We start from the raw sequence: 9,617 nt of genomic DNA on the forward strand, positions 1-9,617 counted from the left end.
AACTGCTCACCCTCTCTTCCTCCCTTGGTCTCACCCAATGGACCTCCTCCTCTACCCACTGCCTTGGTCACTCCCTTGATCTTGTCTTCTCCTACCTATGTAGTCTCTCCGACTTCTCCATCTCTCCCTTTCCTCTATCCGACCACCATCTCCTCTCCTTCTCTCTCTCCTCTTCTCCTGCTCCCCTCCCCCTGCCCAAACCTACTCTGTCTATACGCAACCTCAACGCTCTTGACCCTGCCTCTCTGTCTTCCTCTCTCGATACCCTCCTTTCTCCCCTTTCCTCCCAGGCCTGCCCCAACCAGGCGGTCTCCCTCTACAATCACACCCTCACTTCCGCTCTGGACGCGGTCGCCCCTGCCCACTCCCACTTTCACTGAATATAATGTATGAGACACCTGACTTATACACATATATACAGTGGTGGAAGTGGGGTGTATATGGTACCACTGCTCATGCTGCCTTCATTATAACACTATTACATCCCAGTCACCTACATCATATATATATATATATATATATATATATATATATATATATATAGCGGTGGAAGTGGGGGTGTATACGGGTCTATGTCATACCGCTGCTTCTCTTACTGCCTTCATTGTAACATTGTAACACTGCCACATTCCTTTCACTTACATTATATATATAAGTGGGGGGTATATGGTTTTATGTCATAACCCCTCCTCCCCCACCTTCCGCCTGTTATGTTAAGAGAAGGTAGGAGTGGAGGGAAGGGGGGCAGCACCCATAAACCTTCCACCGGCCCTGGCTAGATAAATCCCTGACAGGAGTTTCTAAAACTGTAGAGATGGCAGCATTGGCCCGGAGGTGAGGGGGGGCAGTGATACCAGTCCATCTTCTCAAATTGCCCCCACTTGGCTTTTATGATCTTGTGTGAGGGTTGGTGCATGCTCAGTGTAGTGGAGGTGGGAGGATGGTCCTGCATCACCGAACCCCCCCTTCCCTCTTAAATTGCCCACACACAGAACTGGTTGAGGGACAGGGTTATTGTTTAAGAGTCATTTATCTCTCACTTCAGGTGTCATTAAGACATTTTAGTGCTTTCTAAGATTACCACACACAACAGGCCGACAGCATCATCTTTACATTTTCCTCCCTGCCCAATAATCTTCCTATTCACTGTGATAGGCTCAGTCAGCAGCTCAGCTGTTTTCAGACCACCGATGCTTCAATATCCGCCCAATTGCCCTTATATCTGCGGCAATGTCACAGTGTGTGTAATCACCTTTATACACGTCCCAATCATACACATAGGAATTGTGTAAATCAATGTTACATTTTCTCATATGTATTTTCTCCATACACATCTAAAAGCTTATTACCTGCTTCTCTCATCCAGAATACTCTTTCTTTCCTGAACAGAAGATCAACAACAGTTGGAAAACATGGCAAGAGCCTGGGCAATAATATTTGCCATTATCTGCCTTATGTGGTAAGTTACAAACATTTTTTACACATTATGTTACATTTTACAAAGCACTTTAAACTCAAATATTTTCCTTACATAAATCATACTTGTCTACTCTTCCTGAATATCCAGGAGACTGAGACATTTCTGAGAGTTCTCACAGAGTTCCAGGAAAGTAGGTCACACTCACAGATCATGTGATCATTATCTCCCACTTCATGGTGACGGGAATTGCGGCATTGCACAGCGAGGAGGGGCGGGGTTGTGATGACATGAATCGCATTGTCACCTCCCCTACACTTGTTCCCTGGAGCTCCATAAATATTTCAAGTACCACAAATGCAATAACAAGATTTCATTTAAACATGCACAATATTCTAATAACCTTCAATGGGTGGTGAGTGAGCATTTTTGGAGGCTTCCACTTTTATTGGGTGTTTATGGAGCCATTTTAGTTGCACAAAACTGGCAGATATTTATTCCACCTTAGTAATTGCTGAGGATAGACGCCTACTCTGGGGCATTACATAACAGAGGCAGGTTAATATACACATATTAATCAATGTCATTAATTAAGGGACTAGTTTAAATATCATAGTAAACAGAATTGTGAAGTGATGTGTTTACCTTAGATGACATTATACATAAATTACACTCTCTTTGTCTCCCAGTAGCTCTCGGCTTATTAACAACTTACAAAAAAATTCTGATTCAATAATATTATTATACTTTTATCTTCTAAGTTACTTCTGTTCCTGTCCTGGAGCTTTACTACACATTACAATCTCTAATAGTTGTACAGTATTGTCCATTAACAGCTTCTCATTATTGTTGCAGTTTAGCAATTTACCAGAACATGGTAAAGAAGTCACTGAAAGGGAGCAGGAACCAGCCCATAAAAGTTTCTTTACTCCACGGAAGCCATACGATGCCACTGTGTTATCACCTATGCGTGGTAATAATAACTATAGGAAGAGTAAGTAGGAAGCTTTATAATTTTGCAACTAAAGCCCTTTAGTCTCATATTTTTGCAATTGTCAACAACAAAAAAAACCAACTCCTGATAGAACCTTAGTATAATTATTTAAGACCTTAATGAGGGTGAAATGAGCAGCATACACGGAGAAGTAACATTTAATGGGGGAGTGGGAATGTAGCAACATCAATGGACTATTACCATTTAATAACCCTCGCATAGAAGAACTGCCAACCACAAAGTCATCAGCGCAGGTATCTTCAGACCCGTTTCTTGTTAAATTCGGGAGTTTGCAGCCAAATTATGAACATTAAAAAACTATTGCATACCTTCATTCATCAGACCTTCTATGAGGATTGTACCATAACTATTTTAAATCGGGTAGTTATAAACACACAAAATTATTGGATAATGTATATCATTAAAAGTTCTTTTTTTTTATCTCCTTTGCAAGATGAATCAATATAAAATAAAAACAAAGAGGCTCCGTACTCCTGTCATTCTGTCCTCCCACCCTCATTGCTGTGGTTCAGGTTCCCCAATGCAAGTGCCAAAGAGACATGGGTGACTGGACTTAACACTTGGGGGCCTAATACTAGAATCTAGAGTTTGACTACATGACTGTTTTGGACTCACAGCTAATGTCTCTTGATACTTCTCTTACAGATGGAAATGTTGCAGAACAATCTTTGGCTCTGGCTCGTAAAATGAAACAAATAAAATTAAGCAGAGTAGTGATGAGAAAATAAATGTGAGATATCATTTGTTCCAGAGTATATCTCTATTGTTCTCTCTATAAATATAATAAGGAGAGATCATTATTCTGTCACCTATCACATACAATAGACTTGTGTTGTTCTGCAAAGTGAGGAGTGGAGCAGCGATCTGTGATCAAGAACCAAGATAAAGAGGACAAGTTGGGGTAACATATACAGTAACTGACGCCAAAATTTAACCCCTGGCTAGCCGACATCGCAGTGTGGAGAACCTCATTGGCCGGCCTCAACGCTCACAAACCGTCCTATATTGCTCAATCAGAGCTAAGGACCAAAGGCTGACATTACACCCTCCCTGATTGTAATTAGATTTGTCCATTATAACTTCTCCCCAACACGGTGACTGCACCTCTCTGCAGAGAGGGGAATCTGGCTGCAGCCTACATCTCATGCTGGGGAGGAAGGGCTGGTGTCCTAGTGTCCTGGAGCTGACATCACAGTGTACATCTCACAGCTGACAACATAGTACATAAACTTCATCAGTCACATACACTGTAACCACAGCAAGTAACCACAGACTGTTCATAAAACCTCCATGTATATGAATGGACTAATCTAATGCACCTCTCTCACAACAACCTCAATAGTCTATTAAACATTAGCTTAACAAGCCCATCAGCTCCCGATCACTTTAAAAAACAAAAGTGAGAAGTATTGGAGCTGAGACCAGCACTGCTAGAGGTGGGCACCAATTATAAATATCACCCGTATAACAGTGTGTTTTGTGGGGAAATTTTAAACAAGTAACAAAGAGTTTCCTACAGGATCATCAGCTGGACAGTTGCACCATATTGACACCACAATATGAACAGGCTCAACTGAAATAACGGTTATTTCATGACAGTTGCTATCTTACCTATGGAGTCTTAGTTATATACCCAATAAAACCACTGAGAAGATATTAATTTACACATTGAGAAATACTTGACAGTTCCTGTCATATATGCAAATGACAATATTTGCACAAAGTCATAATCTATGAAACATCATTTACTGTCTTGTGATTATAAGTCAATAGCCAGAATTTTGCTTACTCTTAGTGAAGATTTCGTTTTTCCAACTATACAATCCAAATAGGTAAATTGAAGCTTTCCCTAACACATACAACTCTACCGGGAATAGAAATAGAAGAATACAAATCTACTCAGAGTATACCTAATATGTCAACTATCTATACTTATTATGAAATTCATATATATATATATATATATATATATATATATATATATATATATATATATATGTACATATATATATGTTCCATAGACAAAAAACCTTATGGTTAAACATGTCCAATTAAGGTTCCATATATACAATCTACAATGTAAGAAAACGATTGAAACTCTTCAACTCAAACTACAAAAAGCAATGAAATTACGACAATTAAGGCAGAAGCCTTAATGGACGTGTTCCTTGAGCAATACAGACATGGTATGTCCTCACATCCTGTGGTTAGCTGCAGATTCAGCACTATCATGGAGGGAGATTGCTGTCACTCACACAATACAGACATGGTGCCATCACATCCTGTGGTTAGCTGCAGATTCAGCACTATCATGGAGTGAGATTACTGTCACTCACACAATACAGACATGGTGCCATCATATCCTGTGGTTAGCTGCAGATTCAGCACTATCATGGAGTGAGATTACTGTCACTCACACAATACAGACATGGTATGTCCTCACATCCTGTGGTTACCTGCAGATTCAGCACTATCATGGAGTGAGATTGCTGTCACTCACACAATACAGACATGGTGCCATCATATCCTGTGGTTAGCTGCAGTTTCAGCACTATCATGGGGGAGATTGCTGTCACTCACACAATACAGACATGGTATGTCCTCACATTCTGTGGTTACCTGCAGATTCAGCACTATCATGGAGAGAGATTGCTGTCACTCACACAATACAGACATGGTATCCCATCACATCCTGTGGTTACCTGCAGATTCAGCACTATCATGGAGTGAGATTGCTGTCACTCACAAAATGGTGGAGCTGCTAATTCACAGATTTGTGTGTTCACTGGAATACACAGATGATAGTCCCCACAGCCATCCCTCTTAGTCCTGATTTATGGATGTTAATTTATATAAGTGTGTATGCAAGTTTGGAGCTACATATTAGAGCCTGGTTTGTAAATGTACCGAGATTTGGCTGAACAGAACCTCATATTGAGGATTTAGTATTTACTAGTGCATAACTGAAGTTTGAGCATCAGTACTCTTATTAACTGAGGATTTGGTAAACCAGCTGGTTACTGCTGCAATAAGACCTTATCCAATTGAGGATCGTTAATTTTTACCACAGCTGGACTAATTTTGGTTCCTTAATTTTCTCTGAGCAATTGTAACATCTGTGTCTATCTGTATATGCTGATTTGAGCACTCGCTGTACGTTTAAAATACTTTGTATTGTTGGAAATCCATTTGCATGAAGTTTTTACTTTATTAATAAATACATTTGATATCCTTTATTATTATATTAAAATAAACTAGTTTTTATTTTTCTTTTGCTGTGGGAACATATTCCTATTTTATTGATATACCCCTTGCAGCTTTGCTCTGGCGCTCTCTGTGCGTTCAGTTTACCAGGAAATATTTTATTAGTTAAGTCTTGTTGGCTTTATATCTCCTTGAATTGTTGTTAAAAGTCAGCTTAGACCTTATAAGGGAATGTAATGGCCAACTTTGCTCACTGATAACCAAACTAAGCAGAGGCTTCTCTACTATTTAAATGTATTTCAAATATATTATTTTGTAGTTTTTTAATGAAATTATTCTACTGTCCCTTTCTAAGACACAGAGACCCTAATCTAAGATAAAGGTAAACTAAGAAAATGTACTACTATTGTATGTGTGTATTCCAGTGAACACACAAATCTGTGAATTAGCAGCTCCATCATTTTGTGAGTGACAGCAATCTCACTCCATGATAGTGCTGAATCTGCAGCTAACCACAGGATGTGAGGATATACCATGTCTGTATTGTGTGAGTGACAGTAATCTCCCTCCATGATAGTGCTGAATCTGCAGCTAACCACAGGATGTGATGGGATACCATGTCTGTATTGTGTGAGTGACAGCAATCTCACTCCATGATAGTGCTGAATCTGCAGCTAACCACAGGATGAGAGGATATACCATGTCTGTATTGCGCAAGGTACACGTCCATTAAGGTTTCTGCCTTAATCGTCGTAATTTCATTGCTTTTTGCAGTTTGAGTTGAAGAGTTTCAATCGTTTTTTTACATTGTAGATTGTGTATAAGTAACCTTAATTCGACATGTTAAACCGTAAGGTTTTTTGTCTATGGAATTTCATGGCTTTTTGTAAATGTGAAAATATTGATAATACATTTATGAACTTAGAATTTCACAGCAGTTAAAAATAGTGGAAACTAGATGGGCCAAGTGGTTCTTCTTAATCCCTAATAAACAAGAGTGTTTATATTGCTCTACTATATTAGCCTCTACCACCTCTGTTAGATGACTATCCCACTTGTCCCCTACTGTTTTGATAAAGTAATATTTCCTCAGATTTCCTCTAAACCTAGTACCCTCCATTTCTAGTGCATGTCTTTTATTCATATATCTCCAACTGCCCACCAGCTTTGTAACCACATGCACACGTCACCGCCGATTGCACCAGCTTTTATCTCATGTTACCTCCTGTGTACCTGTGTCTCTCACTTGATACCCCATTCTCACCAGCTCTATTTTCACTTGTCACCCCCTTTGCACCAACAAATCTTTCAAATGTCACTCCCTGCGCACCAGCTTTTGTCACATGTCACTCATGTATGTATGTGCAGGCAGGCAGTTATGGGATAAAGTATGTATGTTCTGGCAGGCATTGGTGCATATGTATGTTTTGGCAGGATTTGATGCATATGTATGTTCTGGCACACAGTGGTAGGGTCAGGGGAGGGCTGGCAGACTTTAGCCCGGGGGGCAAGCACACAGCAATGGCCCATAACTAGCGGCCCATCCTTAAAGGGTGGTTTTTGGTACAATATATATTTATCTATATACAAAGAGGCTATTTGTGTTGCTTAATCCATATATATATATATATATATATATATATATATATATATATATATATATTTATGCCCAGGCCCAGAGCTGGATTAAGGCTCTGGGGAGCCTGGGCACTTTAGACAGGGTAACCCCCTATGATGTAGCATGGTTATCATGTTAGAGAAAAAATACACAGGCAATACTGTGTGCACCACTGTTAGGTGCACACAGTTCTGCCTTCACGAGCAGTACACGGTGAAGCGGGACATACCTCCCAACTGTCCTAAGCAAAACAGTCACCCAAATTCGGGACTGTCTCATCAGATTCAGGACAGTTGGCAGACTGTCCTGCTCTCTCCTACCTGTTCTTGTCACTGTCACCACTTGTGGCTGCTGGTTACTTTGGCTCTGGATCCTTGAAGGTCCTATTTGGTAAAAAAAAAAAAAAAAAAAAAAAAACGGGTACAAGAAATTTAGAAAACTTCAACAATCCCTGGCATTAAATCAATATATCACCCAAGTTTTATAATTAGGCCCCCCTCTGTCCCAGCACCTATAGTCACACATGTCCCCCTTTGTCCCAGCACCTTTAGTCACACATGTCCCCCTCTGTCCCAACTCTATAGTCACACATGTCCCCCTCTGTCCCAGCACCTTTAGTCACACATGTCCCCCTCTGTCCCAGCACCTTTAGTCACACATGTCCCTCTCTGTCCCAGCATCTTTAGTCACACATGTCCATCTCTGTCCCAGCACCTATAGTCACACATGTCCCTCTCTGTCCCAGCACCTTTAGTCACACATGTCCATCTCTGTCCCAGCACCTTTAGTCACACATGTCCATCTCTGTCCCAGCACCTTTAGTCACACATGCCCATCTCTGTCCCAGCACCTTTAGTCACACATGTCCCCTCTGTCCCAGCACCTATAGTCACACATGTCCCCCTCTGTTCCAGCACCTTTAGTCACACATGTCCCCTCTGTCCCAGCACCTATAGTCACACATGTCCCCCTTTGTCCCAGCACCTTTAGTCACACATGTCCCCCTCTGTCCCAACTCTATAGTCACACATGTCCCCCTCTGTCCCAGCACCTTTAGTCACACATGTCCCCCTCTGTCCCAGCACCTTTAGTCACACATGTCCCTCTCTGTCCCAGCAACTTTAGTCACACATGTCCATCTCTGTCCCAGCACCTATAGTCACACATGTCCCCCTCTGTCCCAGCACCTTTAGTCACACATGTCCCCCTCTGTCCCAGCACCTTTAGTCACACATGTCCCTCTCTGTCCCAGCACCTTTAGTCACACATGTCCATCTCTGTCCAGGCACCTATAGTCACACATGTCCCCTCTGTCCCAGCACCTTTAGTCACACATGTCCATCTCTGTCCCAGCACCTATAGTCACACATGTCCCTCTCTGTCCCAGCACCTTTAGTCACACATGTCCATCTCTGTCCCAGCACCTTTAGTCACACATGTCCATCTCTGTCCCAGCACCTTTAGTCACACATGCCCATCTCTGTCCCAGCACCTTTAGTCACACATGTCCCCTCTGTCCCAGCACCTATAGTCACACATGTCCCCCTCTGTTCCAGCACCTTTAGTCACACATGTCCCCTCTGTCCCAGCACCTATAGTCACACATGTCCCCCTCTGTCCCAGCACCTATAGTCACACATGTCCCTCTCTGTCCCAGCACCTTTATTCACACATGTATCCCTATACCCTGCAGCTTCAATTCCCCCCCTACACACACTAACTCCCCCTTCCTTTTACCTTTTTGTACACGAGTGGCTCCAGGGACATAGAGAACTGCTGCAGGTCTGCACAGACCATAGAGTTCCAGCAGCCCCGCCTACACTTCCTACCATGTGACCACGGAGGTCACATGACCTGGTGATGTAGCTGTTACTGAGATGCGATGGAGACAGCCTTTGCGGTCTGTGCAGGGGCTGTCACATCGCAGAGTACTCACTGCAGCCGGATCATTCATTCACAGAATTAATTCTGTGAATGGATGATGCCCCCGCAGTGAGTACTCTGCGATGTGACAGCCCCTGCACAGACCGCAAAGGCTGTCTCCATCGCATTACCACTGGACCACCAGGCGGCCCAAAATACTGTTATGCTGTCCGGCCCGGGTCCCACCTGCCCCCCGGGCCAGCCCGTCCCTGGGTAGGGTATGTCTGTCTGTTGTGGCAGACAGTGGTGGGGTACAGAATATATGTATGTATATGTTCTGGCAGGCAGTAATGGGGTGCAGAATGTATGTTCTTGCAGGCAGCAATGTGGTGCAGTATGTATGTAAGTATGTTTTGGCAGGCAGTGATGGGGTGCAGCATATATGTATGTTTGTTATGGCAGGCTGTGATAGGGTGCAGTATGTATGTTGTGACAGACAG

At 42.4% G+C, this 9,617-nt stretch overlaps 2 long non-coding RNA genes across 2 annotated transcripts in view; one reads left to right on the forward strand and one right to left on the reverse strand.

The window, feature by feature from the left end:
- The window catches only part of LOC142109407 (uncharacterized), a 93,829-nt gene extending 84,763 nt beyond the window's left edge, over nt 1–9,066 (reverse strand). The window contains exons 1-2 of the long non-coding RNA XR_012680368.1: nt 8,992–9,066; nt 7,575–7,637 (exon numbers count right to left, since the gene is read on the reverse strand). This is a non-coding gene — a long non-coding RNA (uncharacterized LOC142109407). The remainder of the gene's footprint in view (nt 1–7,574; nt 7,638–8,991) is intronic.
- Nucleotides 1,370–3,512, forward strand: LOC142109403 (uncharacterized). The gene is made up of 3 exons (XR_012680365.1): nt 1,370–1,459; nt 2,273–2,411; nt 3,078–3,512. It is a non-coding gene; the product is annotated as an uncharacterized LOC142109403 (long non-coding RNA).
- Nucleotides 9,067–9,617: the final 551 nt, after the last annotated feature.

The sequence above is a fragment of the Mixophyes fleayi genome, chromosome 1 (assembly GCF_038048845.1).
Source record: "Mixophyes fleayi isolate aMixFle1 chromosome 1, aMixFle1.hap1, whole genome shotgun sequence".
NCBI lineage: Eukaryota > Metazoa > Chordata > Amphibia > Anura > Limnodynastidae > Mixophyes > Mixophyes fleayi.